The 12262-nt window shown below is 39.8% G+C and overlaps 1 long non-coding RNA gene across 1 annotated transcript; it reads right to left on the bottom strand.

Annotated features, from left to right (window-relative positions):
* Positions 1-5193: 5193 nt before the first annotated feature.
* Positions 5194-9849, bottom strand: LOC116886200. The gene is made up of 2 exons (XR_004386095.1): positions 9712-9849; positions 5194-6797 (listed from the first exon to the last, which is right to left on the bottom strand). It is a non-coding gene; the product is annotated as an uncharacterized LOC116886200 (long non-coding RNA).
* Positions 9850-12262: the final 2413 nt, after the last annotated feature.

Genomic DNA, 12262 nt, shown 5'->3' with positions numbered 1-12262 from the left:
TACGGAGACCATGGCGGATGCAGAGGCCAAGGAGCAATGCAACTAACTTGCTAGTTCCCCTGTCTTCTTAGTTTGGACTACCTGCCCAGAGGTGGCACACCATCACTGTGGGCTGGACCCTCCCGCGTCTTTTCTGAAGAAAATGTCCCATAGATTTGCCTACAGGCCAATCTGAAGGAGGTATTTTTTTTAGTTGATGTTACCTCTCCCCGGTTGATCCTAACTGCATATCCTAACTGCTGCATAGAGTAATCCAGTCAAGCCTGGGAGCTTCTGGGATCTGTCTGTCTCTGCCCTTCACTTCTGGGGTTACGGGCATGTGCAAACATTACAAAAAATTCTTTAAAAAATTCCTTATTATTTTATCAGTATTTTGCCTGCATGTATGCCTGGGCATCATATGTATTCAGAGCCCATGGCCAGAAAAGGGCACAGGATCCCCTGGACCGGAGTCCACTCTGTGGGCTCTGGAGACTAAATGCTGGTCTTCTGGAAGAGAAGCCAGTACTCTTAACTCTAGCTGTCTCTCCAGCCCTCCACTCCACATGTGTGAGGATGTCACAATACACATGTGGAGATCAGAGAACAACTTGTATGAAGGGCTATTCTCCTTTTCTTATGAGGGTTCTGGAGATCACACTCAGGTTGTCAGCCTTAGTGGTTACCTCTGCCTGCTCAGCCATCCTGCTGGTCCTGTTTGTGCCTTTTTATGTGGGTGCATGGGATTGGAAGTCATTGCCGTGTCCCTAGCCCTCTAGTCTTTGAAAAGTTTGTATTTCAAAAACTTGTATTTATTTATTTATTTTGGTCAATGTTGTATGTGGTGTGTGTGTGTGTGTGTGTGTGTGTGTGTGTGTATGTGGGTGGTGTGTATGTATGTGTGTGTGTGCGTGTTGGTCACAGGAGATTGTGAACCATCTTCCTCTGTCACTCTGCCTGTTCCTTTGAGGCAGGTCTTCTCTCTGAACCCAAGGCTTTAGTGTCTGGAGCTCAGTTTTGCATGCAGGCTGGGATCCAAACCTAATGTTTGTGAAGCAAGCACTGTGAGTTGTTGAGTGATCTCTTAAGCCTCCAAGAAAGGGTATTGATAGGATTTCATGTAGGTGGTCAGGAAAGAGCTGCACATATGAAGAATGGTGGTTATGGGCTTCTTAAGGTGGTCATGCTTACTTATTCTTAAATGAGCTACTTTTGTTTTGTTGAGATTTGATTATATATTTTTGAGATTTGACTATTCTATATTTTGGATACTAGTCAACTGTTAGGATTGTGATTCGTGAATGTTTTATTTGCCTATTTATCTTATCTATTATTCTCTTGAAAGGCTCTTTGGCAAAATAAACATTTTTAATTTTGATGAAATAGAATTTATCATTTTTTCTTTTGTGGTTTATATTTTTTATAATATTTTTGTCATAGTTAGGGTTACTATTGCTATGATGAAACACCATGACCGAAAAGCAGGTTGGGAGGAAAGGGTTTACTCAGCTTACACTCCCACCAGACTGTTCATCATTGACGGAAGTCAGGACAGGAACTGAAACAAGGCAGGAACTTGGAGGCAGGAGCTGATGCAGAGATCATGGAGGAGTGCTGCTCACTGGCTTTCTCCTTGTAACTTTCTCAGCCTGCTTTCTAACAGAACCCATGACTACCAGCCCAGGGATAGTACCACTCATCACGGTCTGGGCCCTCCCCTATTGATCAGTAATTGAGAAAATGCCTGATAGCTGGATTTCAGTTGAGGCATTTCCTCAATGGAGGCTTCTTCCTCTTTGATTACTCTAGCTTGTGTCAAGTTTACATGTAAAACCAGTACAGTTTCTAAGAACTCTGCCTCCTCCTTTCCCCCTGTCCATGTATGTATGATGCGTATGTATTTGTGCACATCTAACTGTAGGCCTCACACATGCTAGGCAGATGCCCTACTACTAAATTACATACCGACCATGACATTTTTACAATGGAATATAATGTAATATACATCACAACTTGTGTGCGCTCTCCCCCTTAGCTTATTAACACTGGTCAAGACTTGTAGCATTATTTTAAAAATAATGAAGAGGCATCCTTACTTTGTTTCTAATCTTAGTGGGAGGAGATCACTGTTTCTTACAGTTTTTGTTGGAGATTTTAAATGCATGCCTTTATTCAAAGGAAGAATTTTAGATTATTATAAAAATTAAGAATGGTTTTATTCATTGAAAGGATTTTTTAAAATTTTTATGTGGTGAATCAATTGCTTTTGTTTTCAAATACTGAATCACTCTTGCGTTTGTAGGATGAGACCTTAGCTATGACCCATCTTTTAATCCATTTCTGGATACTGTTCTCTATTATTTATTGATTTTTTTGTGTGTATGTCTGTGTGATGAGGGATAATAACCTGAAATTTTATTTTCTTATAATACCTGTAAGTAGTTTTCATATTGAGATTTACTGGCCTCATATAAGGAGTTTTCAATATTCCTTTCTTTCCTATTGCTCCCAAAGGAATGTATAAAATAGTGTTTCTTCCTTAAGTGTTTACCAGTGAGATAATTCTCCCTTAGTTTGCTTTGTAAAGTTTTCTTTCTTTTAAACCTAAAACCACAATTAGAAATTATTGATTTCTTTTGTATGACTTAATAACTTACCTTTCAAAGAACAAGTCAGCTATGTTAAGCTCCTGATGCCTGGGCATAGATTTGTTCCTAGGACTCCTTCCTTGTCTCTTCACTATTTGTAGGACTGTCAGTGATACCTTCTTTTTCGTCATTATTATGGTTACTTACCTGTTTTGTCCTGACTAGCTTAACCATAGTATTCCAGTTTATTGACTTTTAAAGAATGAGTCCACTTTGTATTTCATTGATTTGTGTTTTAATCACATTTTCTGTTTTTTAATTTTTTTTTTTGTGTGTAGAATATTATATAAATACCTATTAGGTTGATTTTTTAAAAACAACTATACTGTGTGTGTATGGTATGTGTGTATGATGTGTGCATGTGTCACGGTGTACATGTGGGAACCAGAGGACAGCTGTGTGGAGTCAGCTCTCTTGGGTTGCTCTTTGGTTTCCAGGCTTGGGTGGGAAGCCCCATCAAACGGTTTTTACAGTTCACAATTTTTATTATTATTTTTATTTATTTATTTTATTTCTTTTCTTTTTTTTCGGAGTTGGGGACTGAACCCAGGGCCTTGCGCTTGCTAGGCAAGAGCTCTACCACTGAGCTAAATCCCCAACCCCCACAATTTAAAAAAATTTTTTTCCTTTTGTTATCAGTAACTACAGAGAAATGTTGATGTTATTGATTTAAATGTATGGTATATTCATCCATTTTTCTTTCTAGGTCTGCCAGTTTTTACTCCATATAGTTTATGCACACTTAGGATTTTGACAGTTTTATACTTGAACATAACATATTCTGATCTTATTCCCCTCCCAATGCCACTGATAGTTCTCCTCCTTCCATTAGGGTCTCTTCCATTTTCATGTCGTCGTCCTTTTAAATTAGGGTCGAATATATCAGCATGGTGAAGATTATTTACAGAAGCACAGCAAGTTAATAGTGGTTAAATCCTGAAGAGAATGTCATCCCTTCTATAGCAACATTTTACTGCCAGTAGCCTCTTTCTGAGCCGCCTGAGCCCCACTCTGTAATATAGTTAGTGAGCAAAGTACTGGATTTCATTATGGCATCTGTGTGTGTGTGTGTGTGTGTGTGTGTGTGTGTGTGTGTGTCCTTCCTCAATCCATTTGCCTGGTTCTTGCTGGTCTTCCTCTTCTAGTCTCCTGTCTTGTACATTTCATTATTCTTTTTTACTTACTTCGTACTTCCTATAGATTTGTTACTCCTGCTAGATATCACAGAATTAACTAGAACTTCTTATTTTTCTTTGGGAGTCCATTTTGGTGATATTTTCCTAAGAATCAATTTTGTATAACTTTCTAAATTCACTGGTATAAAATTATCCCTTTAAAACATTTTTTAAAAAATGTATACCTTTTATTGTGCTATCTTTTTCAATTCACAATGTTCCATATTGTTTCTTTGCTCCTCTTTTTTTGCTCAATAGAGGCTTTTGATCTAATGGATTACTTTTGGGTATAAAGTCCAGTCTCTCCCTGTTGTGGACAGGTCAAGAGGAGGCCATCTTATCCTGGAGAGCTTGTGCAGAGCACAGCGTATCTTCTTTTAACCAGGGAGGTGGATAGCCAGGGTGCAAGCCATTTACAAAGCCTGTTTTACCAGCAAGGCCTCTGGAACATAATTTAATTTTTGAATTCCCATTGAAGTAATATTTTGGTATTTGCAAGAATGAGAGGAAATGTGAGGGGCTAATCGAAAGCAACAGTGTTTGACCATGTGGTTACAGTATTTCCACGTGATTGTCAAGTCTCTTATGTGTATGAGTGTCTTGCTTTCATGTATGTCTATGCACATTTGTACCTGGGGTCTATGGAAGTCAGAATAGGAGGTAGAATCACTGGAGTTACTGATGGTTGTGAGCCACCATGTGGGAATTGAACCTGGGTTTTTGGAAGAGCAGCTGGTGCTCTTAACTACTCCATCATCTACCCAGCCTGATTATAAATCTTAATCAGTTGCATTCCTTAAAGGCAGAGAACCACTGAAATACAATCAGTACAGAGGACAGCAGGAAGTGATGCCTGGTTACTATTGCAGAAGCCAGAAGGGAGAAGCTACATGTTTCCAGTGCTTTCTGTATACACACTGCTAATCTTGGGCTCCAGAAAATATTCTTCATAGCAGGTCGTGGGTCTCATTCTTCCCAGGGGACATGAGGGTTAAGGACATAGAGGCAGTAAGCAGGGTTCAGATGGCTGTGACTGTGACTTCTGAAGAGTTCCAGTGAGGCAGCTCTACTTCATTCAGGGGTAGGGTGTATAAGGGCTCTAGGGGATATGGGTGGAGAGGGCTGGCTGGTCACAGCCAAGTGCACAATTAGCATCTGGGTGGGAAGCCACAGTGGGCTTGTGTGCTGTCCCTCTCTCTCTCTCTCTCTCTCTCTCTCTCTCTCTCTCTCTCTCTCTCTCTCTCTCTCTGTGTGTGTGTGTGTTGGGGGTGCTGTTGCAGAGATAGTGGCCCTGAGAGTGGGGGAGAGCTCCTCTGGGTGTTTCTGTGAGCCTTGGTCTTAACTTGTCATCCTCTAAAACTCCAAAATAATTATTCAGTTGTTTGCCACAGTTTTTTCATTCAGTAAGGAGTATTTATTAAGACGATACATTAACATGCTTAAATAGAAATAAAAAGGAGCACATGCCCTTCAGTGAACTGCAGTGAGGAAAATAACACAGACAAAACTGTTCCAGAGGAATTTTTATAGTTTACAGCCACAGCATGTCTTAGTAATCTGAATATTGTTATCTCTGATAATAGTTTTATCACCTCTCTCCTCAACTCTAATTTAAATAATTTTAAAGTGAATTTTGGCAATGTAAAGTTCATAGTATGAACCCTGCGGTCTGAAGAGAACTGAGACCGACTTTCCCGTCCTGCGAGCAGAGCTGTGATGGCAGTTTGCACCCCCAGAGTTTGCCTCTGTCAGCTTTCTTTCAAGAGACCAAATGATTTACATCACTGTACAAGGATCAGTATTCAAGTACCAGGTTTTAGGATACATTTACTCTTGGGTAGTATTATATAGCTAGTCAAACAAATTAATTATATGAGATATGTACCACCAATAATTTAAGCTTTCCAAAGAGTATGTCCTTATGTCTATAATAATGATCCATTCTATACAGTAGTAGATTAAATCACCGGCAAGAGCAAGGACAGCCTCCGCTTGGTGAACACTTCCTGTTTGCTCAGGAACATTTTCTGTTTGCTCAGGCACTGAGCTAAGCACACCATGTGCATCAGACAATGTCATCCACAATAACTCAAGTGATCACATGTGCATCAGACAATGTACATCCACGATAACTCAAGTGATCACATGTGCATCAGACAATGTACATCCACGATAACTCAAGTGAACACATGTGCATCATATAACAATGTACATCCATGATAACTCAAGTGATCACATGTGCATCAGACAATGTACATCCACGGTAATTCAAGTGATCACTGTGTGCATCAGACAGTATACATCCACGATAACTCAAGTGAACAGGCATATAAGCCACATCATATAAACAAGACTGCGGCTTACAGAGAGGCTAAGCAGTAGCCAGATTCAGAGAGTTGTAAGCTGTAGAACCAGGCATCTAAGGCAGTCTATCCTACTGAGATTCCAAAGCCTGGCTAATTAGTCTCATTCCATGCCACTCATGAGAGCTCTGCCCTGCAGTGAAGAATGTTAGTTGAATAACTTTATCTGCCACATATTTGAGAAAGTGTGCATTTTTAAGATAAAAAGCAAGATCAATTTAGGTGGAACAATGTCCTGGCCCCAGGTCGTTTAAATAGTTTTTATTTACATGTCCTTCCACCATCGTAATTCTAACAACATTGTAAACACAAATACCAGAGTACATGCAACACATTCCACAGAGGAAAAGAATGCTCAGTACCACTGAATAAAGAACCTAGGTTATTATATACAGAGTGCTTAAAGCAGACCTTATGAGATATGCAGGCCATATTTATTTCAGTATTTTCCAATAATTGACAAGGAAGGCATAATTTATAAATATCTCAGATCCATTATTTTTTTTACTAGGAGTCAAAATTTAGTGTTTCGCTAATCAAGTGACTTCCAGGATGTACCACTGAATGCAGAATCACATAGCGTCAAAGTGGAAGCGATGTGCTTCTTGCCGCTTTTCTCTGTCGTCAGCTTTCTGAAAGAGAATTTTAGAGTGGTTAAAGGGCTAAGAAAATGATAAGGTTCATTTCTGAAACCAGTTTAGTATTTAATAGGCATGATATTTATACTGTAATAATATTATGAAATATTTTTATAGACCTAGTAACTATTTAAAATTAAGGATATATTAGTTGAGCTTAAAATGGAGAAGAACTGTTTTGTACACACTTACGTTATCATTTATAATCTAACTGAAAGTGAGAGGAAGCACTAGATGCCAGAAGAGCAGAGTCTCCATTAACACTGATGTTACCAAGCCAGTCAAACTAATTATATTAAGGTGAGTATTTTTAGTTAACCTTTTGATTTAGGATGTATTTACTGACTGCTTCTTCTAGTAAAATAGAGGGATTTAAAGCAATTAGTTTTGTATCTTGTTCTTTAAGAACTTTAAAACCTAGAAAGAATTAAAACAACAAAACATACACCAGGATGGCCCTAATTAAGCTACTATTGAGAGATTGTTTTTGGGTTTGAGTGAGAAAAGGGTAAACTTCAAAAATGGTATTTATGAAAATAGGAAAAGGCATTTATTTCAAGCTGGGAGTTCTAGCTTGAGGGCGTGGCCCGGTCACATCCACTGAAAACGTGGAAGTCATGAGCCAGCAGAGCTAGCGCAGCTCCAGCAGAGCTGAGCCGGGCGCTGTGATTGCTGTCCTCCTGTCTCTCAGCCTCACCGTCACCCTGTCCCCACACTCACTCTCCGCCTGCCTCTCACTTTAGGTTTTGGTTTCTGCGTGTTGCATTCTTGGGGGTTCTGCGTTATGATCCATTTTATGTCTTTTTGGGGACAACTGAGTCTTTTTAGGAATGTCCTAGACTTGCTATCTCTTCTGCTTCTAGGGAAACAACTTTGTCTGGCCTTACGGGAAGTCCCCCATGTCCTGGAGATTGTGACCAGCACAGATGAGCACAAAGACACTAGACATCTCTTTGTGAGGCTCTGACTCTGGGGATCTTCTTGGGGTACCCTCTGCCCCTCAGTGACGTCAAACAGTGTAATTGGAACAGACTAAAATTAGAGATGGTTGACAACTCCAACTGGCCAAGAGAATTGGTAACAGATTCAAGCTCTTTTTCTCTCAATAGGCTTCGAGCTCTGTGAAAATGCAGTTTAAAGATAGGGGATCATACAGGGCACACCCCTAAGGAAACAGAACTCAGTACCCAAGATAAATGTACTAAAACAACCTCCCTACTAAGTAGTGCAGATGATAAAAGGATATAAATAAAAGGAGCTAGGCATTTGTGATTCGCAGACAGACCAGTTCAGACATTTTCTGTTTGTCTGGAGCACTTTAAAACGCAAATACTGCTAGCCTAAAAGTAGGCTGTCATATCTGCATTGGTGGAGACGTTCTCTCTGAACTGGAGTTACAGAGCTGACAATGAAAGTGAAATCTGTTCTATTTGTATTTGTTCTAATTGTGACTCTACTTGTAAACCTGGACATGTAATGAAAAGTCAAACACAAATGTCCAGAGATAAATGATGTAGTCTGTTCGTCTTTGATCATCATTGGTCTGTCTTTGTTCTATGAATCCCGCATAAAGAAAGAAGCAACCAGATTGCTAGTCAATTAGAGCTACAAGAGTCCCCTGACTACCACACCCAACTCCACTCTCTTTGCTGACTCCTTGTCTCCTCTTGGCAACCCCGGCAACTGCTAGGGTTAGTCCCTGGCAAGGAAGCCTGGTGAGTGTGGAAGGAGGTGGAACAGATGTGAGGAAATGTCTCACAAAGGCAGCAGGCCTATTGTGGAGTGATATGATAGGGACGGGGTATGAGGGCCTGGGTAAGGAACATGTGCATATTTAGACAGTGGATCGTCACCTAAAGTGAGCCAGGGAGTGAGTGTGAGACAAGGCTACACTCCACACTGTAGTGGGTCTAGTGCTGCAGAAAGGGGAGAAGCTGAAGTGAGAAGACCACACAAGGCCTAAGGACTGAGGTAAAGAAGCAGCAGTAGAGAGGCTCCAGAGATTCTCAGAAAGGTAAGAACCAGTAAGGTGGCTGAAAGAACACTGAAGGTGAGTGAATACAAAAGGGGAGAAGGAGCTTTACAATACTGGCTTTGAGCTAAGCAATATTGGCAGAGATCATTGTAGCAACTGGAAATGGAGAAAGAATCATTGAGAGAGGTGAAGAGAAAACATTTTGAAATAGTAATAGCTGATTTTAGATGAAACTTGCAGGGAAGTGTAGAAGGAGAGGCTCTTTGGAAGATGTTGTATAAAGCCTGCACGAGGAGAATGGAAGACAGCAGCAGCCAGCAGAGGTGAGATTGGTGGAAGAAATGGAGGAACCAGAGCCATGAGTGGCAGTGCACACAGCTCAGCAGCCAGGCCAGGCCACGGCATCGCAGCTGTGCAACCCACGCCTACACCAGAGCAGACCTGGTGATAAACGGGAACTGTTTTCCTTCACAGGTCAGCGGGTACAGAGTATTTAGAATATGCTGCTTTTAGAGGAGTTTATAGCCACCCAACAATCTTAAAGTTAACTCAATATATATCTTTGGTTATTAATTTTGGTAGAGTAATCTTTCTTCTGAGTGACAAGTCTACGAATATTTATCAGAATAATCAACATGTTCTCCTTCTCATAAGTCAAAAGAACAGCCAAGATAGAATAATAATTTTAGTTAGCAAAAGGTGATTCTGGCAGGCATGACAGGCCAAAGAAAAGAGAAAAAAACCTCTCCTTTGGAACAGAGAAGCATTTGGAGGGCATTGTTGGAGCCTACTGGCTAAGTATGGAGCTAGGGAATGAACCTATGCCCTCGACCAATGAGCTTTATTCCAGGTTTTCAGTTTTGAAGGGCAAAACACTACCATAAAAACAAACTAAAAAAACAAAACAAAACAAAAAAACAAAAAACCCCAGACCTTCTCCTGCCAGTGTAAAATGGCGATTATTGCCAGGATGAAGACGCAGACGCCAGTGAGGGCTACCGCAGTCAGCAGGACAATGTTACTTGGTGTCAGGTACAATTTGGCACTCCAGCTGTAGATTAAAAAAAGAAAATTAAAATAGTAAATTTTGACATAATAATGAGATTAAATTGAGATCAGAGAGCAAAGCAGCTTAAAAAGTTCATTTGTTAAAACATTCTTTCATCTAACAAAAGCAATTAATTTAGAATAAGTGTTACGGTTTTCTTAAAGAGGAACTAGAATTTTCTTCTCTATGTATGGTTTTGGGAATTAAAACCAAGGCCTCATGTGTGCAGGGCTAACACTTTACAAGCAAAGGATACCTACATCTCTCTGAAGTAGAAGTGTTGATATTTCATATGCATTTATATTTGAGTTTGATCTTTGGAATTAAGTAAACTTACTAAAGTACTTTAGACAATCAAAGATGTCTTTTGAAAAAAAATGATCTGTTGAATTTTAAACTTTCAATTCGAAAGGCTCTGTAAGTCACATGATTTCACTAAAGCTATGTGGACTACATGTACCAGTACATGTAGTCCAAGTAAAGCAGTCATATGTCTGAGTGGGTGTTGTTGATAGGTGTGTAAACTTGCACCATTTGTGTGTCACGGTGAAAGTTTTAAATCACTACTATAACTTTTATGATGAGACTTATAAAGTCGTGTAGGCTCTCTGTCATTGTCAATGTACAGACAATGCCGCTAGCATAATTAGGTCTTCTCTCTTAAAACACCACACAGCGCAGCACCTGCAAACACTGCAAAGCCTAAATGTGGGTTTTAACTAACTCCGTGGGTACATGGAGCTTCGTGTTCTACCCGGAGACAGGAATGACTGTGTTCTCATTTTAAAAGATTAATACCGGTAAGAGCATTTAATGAACAGCAAGTAGCTATTGATTTATTTTGACATAATTAAAATTTATTGATCCATAAGTTAGTTGTTAGTCACTAAATCTCAGAATACACCTCAAACAAAAATCAATTAGAGTTTTATTATGTACATAAATTTGGAAAGGACATTTCTTTGTAAAGAGTAAAAGAAACATGAAAAATATTCTGATTATGGAAGAAAGCTATAGCAGAACTTTTCAGAAATTCAGAAGAATAAACCTTAAGAAAATGAGTATTGTTAGGTATTTTACAATAGAAAACAAAACTTTTTTTTTTTAATTTTGAGACAGGGTCTTCCTATACAGCCTGATGTATCCTTGAGGTTGCCATCTCCTGCCTCAGCCTCCTGGGTACTGAGGTTTCAGGTGTGAGCCACTCTGCTTAGAATAAAACCATTTCTGTCTATTCATTCATTCATTCATTCATTCATTCATTCATTCATTCATTCATTCTCTCTCTCTCTCTCTGTGTGCGTGTGTGTGTCTGTGTGTGTGTATATGTGTGTGTATATGTGTGTGTGTATGCGTATGTGTGTGTGTGTGTCTGTGTATATATGTACGTGTGTGTGTGTCTGTGTGTATATGTGTCTGTGTGTGTATGTACATGTGTGTGTGTGTGTGTCTGTGTGTGTATATGTACATGTGTGTGTGTCTGTGTGTGTCTGTGTGTGTATATGTACATGTGTGTGTGTGTGTGTGTGTGTGTGTGTGTGTGTGTGTGAGATTCCTTGGAGCTGGAGTAACAGGTGGTTGTGAGCCACCTGCTGTGGATGTAGGCGCTGGGAAATGAACTCAGGTCCCCTGCAAGAGCAGCAATGCTCTTTAGCATGGATCCATCTTTTTTTTTTTTTTGGTTCTTTTTTTTCCGGAGCTGGTGACCGAACCCAGGACCTTGCGCTTCCTAGGCAAGCGCTCTACCACTGAGCTAAATCCCCAACCCCTTGGATCCATCTTTTTAGCCCATAAAACTGTTTTTATTTTTTTCTCTTGAGTTTTTTTAGTTCTATTTTGTAAATAACTTTTTTCAAAGCTCAAGATATTTGTCATTTTGGTTAAAAGAAAATACAACATCAATCTTCTGTTGTCTACTAAAGAGATTTCATGTGCATCTGTCCAGAGATAGACATATATAAACATATACATGCAGATACTTTCTTTTAAGTAAGTTAATATATGTGGTTAATATATATTATATATGTAGACTCTCCATTCTGCTTGTTTCCTTTCTCTTCCCCCCTATTACGTACTGCTCTATGTCCATGGTGGTAAACATAAATGGGTCAGCACAGTTCTCACTGTCAGTGCTACACTCTCTGTTCTGGAGTTTCTCTGCCCCTCATTCACATTCTACAGTTTGTTTTCAACTTAATTTGGAAAAAGCTACCACAAATATATAATACTGCATCATTAAAAACCAAACCAAATTAAACCAACCACCAACCAACCAACCAACCAACCAACCAACCAACCACCAACCAACCAACCAAATCAGGGCCAGGCAATAGTGGTTCCAGGCCCTCAGGAGGCTGAAGGGAGATTTGCTGGAGCCGACAGTTTGGTGAGACTGTCAGAGAAACGAAGCAAAGCCTCAGTGCAGTCCGACCCTCT

Source organism: Rattus rattus, chromosome 17, assembly GCF_011064425.1.
Source record: "Rattus rattus isolate New Zealand chromosome 17, Rrattus_CSIRO_v1, whole genome shotgun sequence".
Lineage (NCBI taxonomy): Eukaryota > Metazoa > Chordata > Mammalia > Rodentia > Muridae > Rattus > Rattus rattus.
This window is presented reverse-complemented; position numbering and strand designations above follow the sequence as displayed.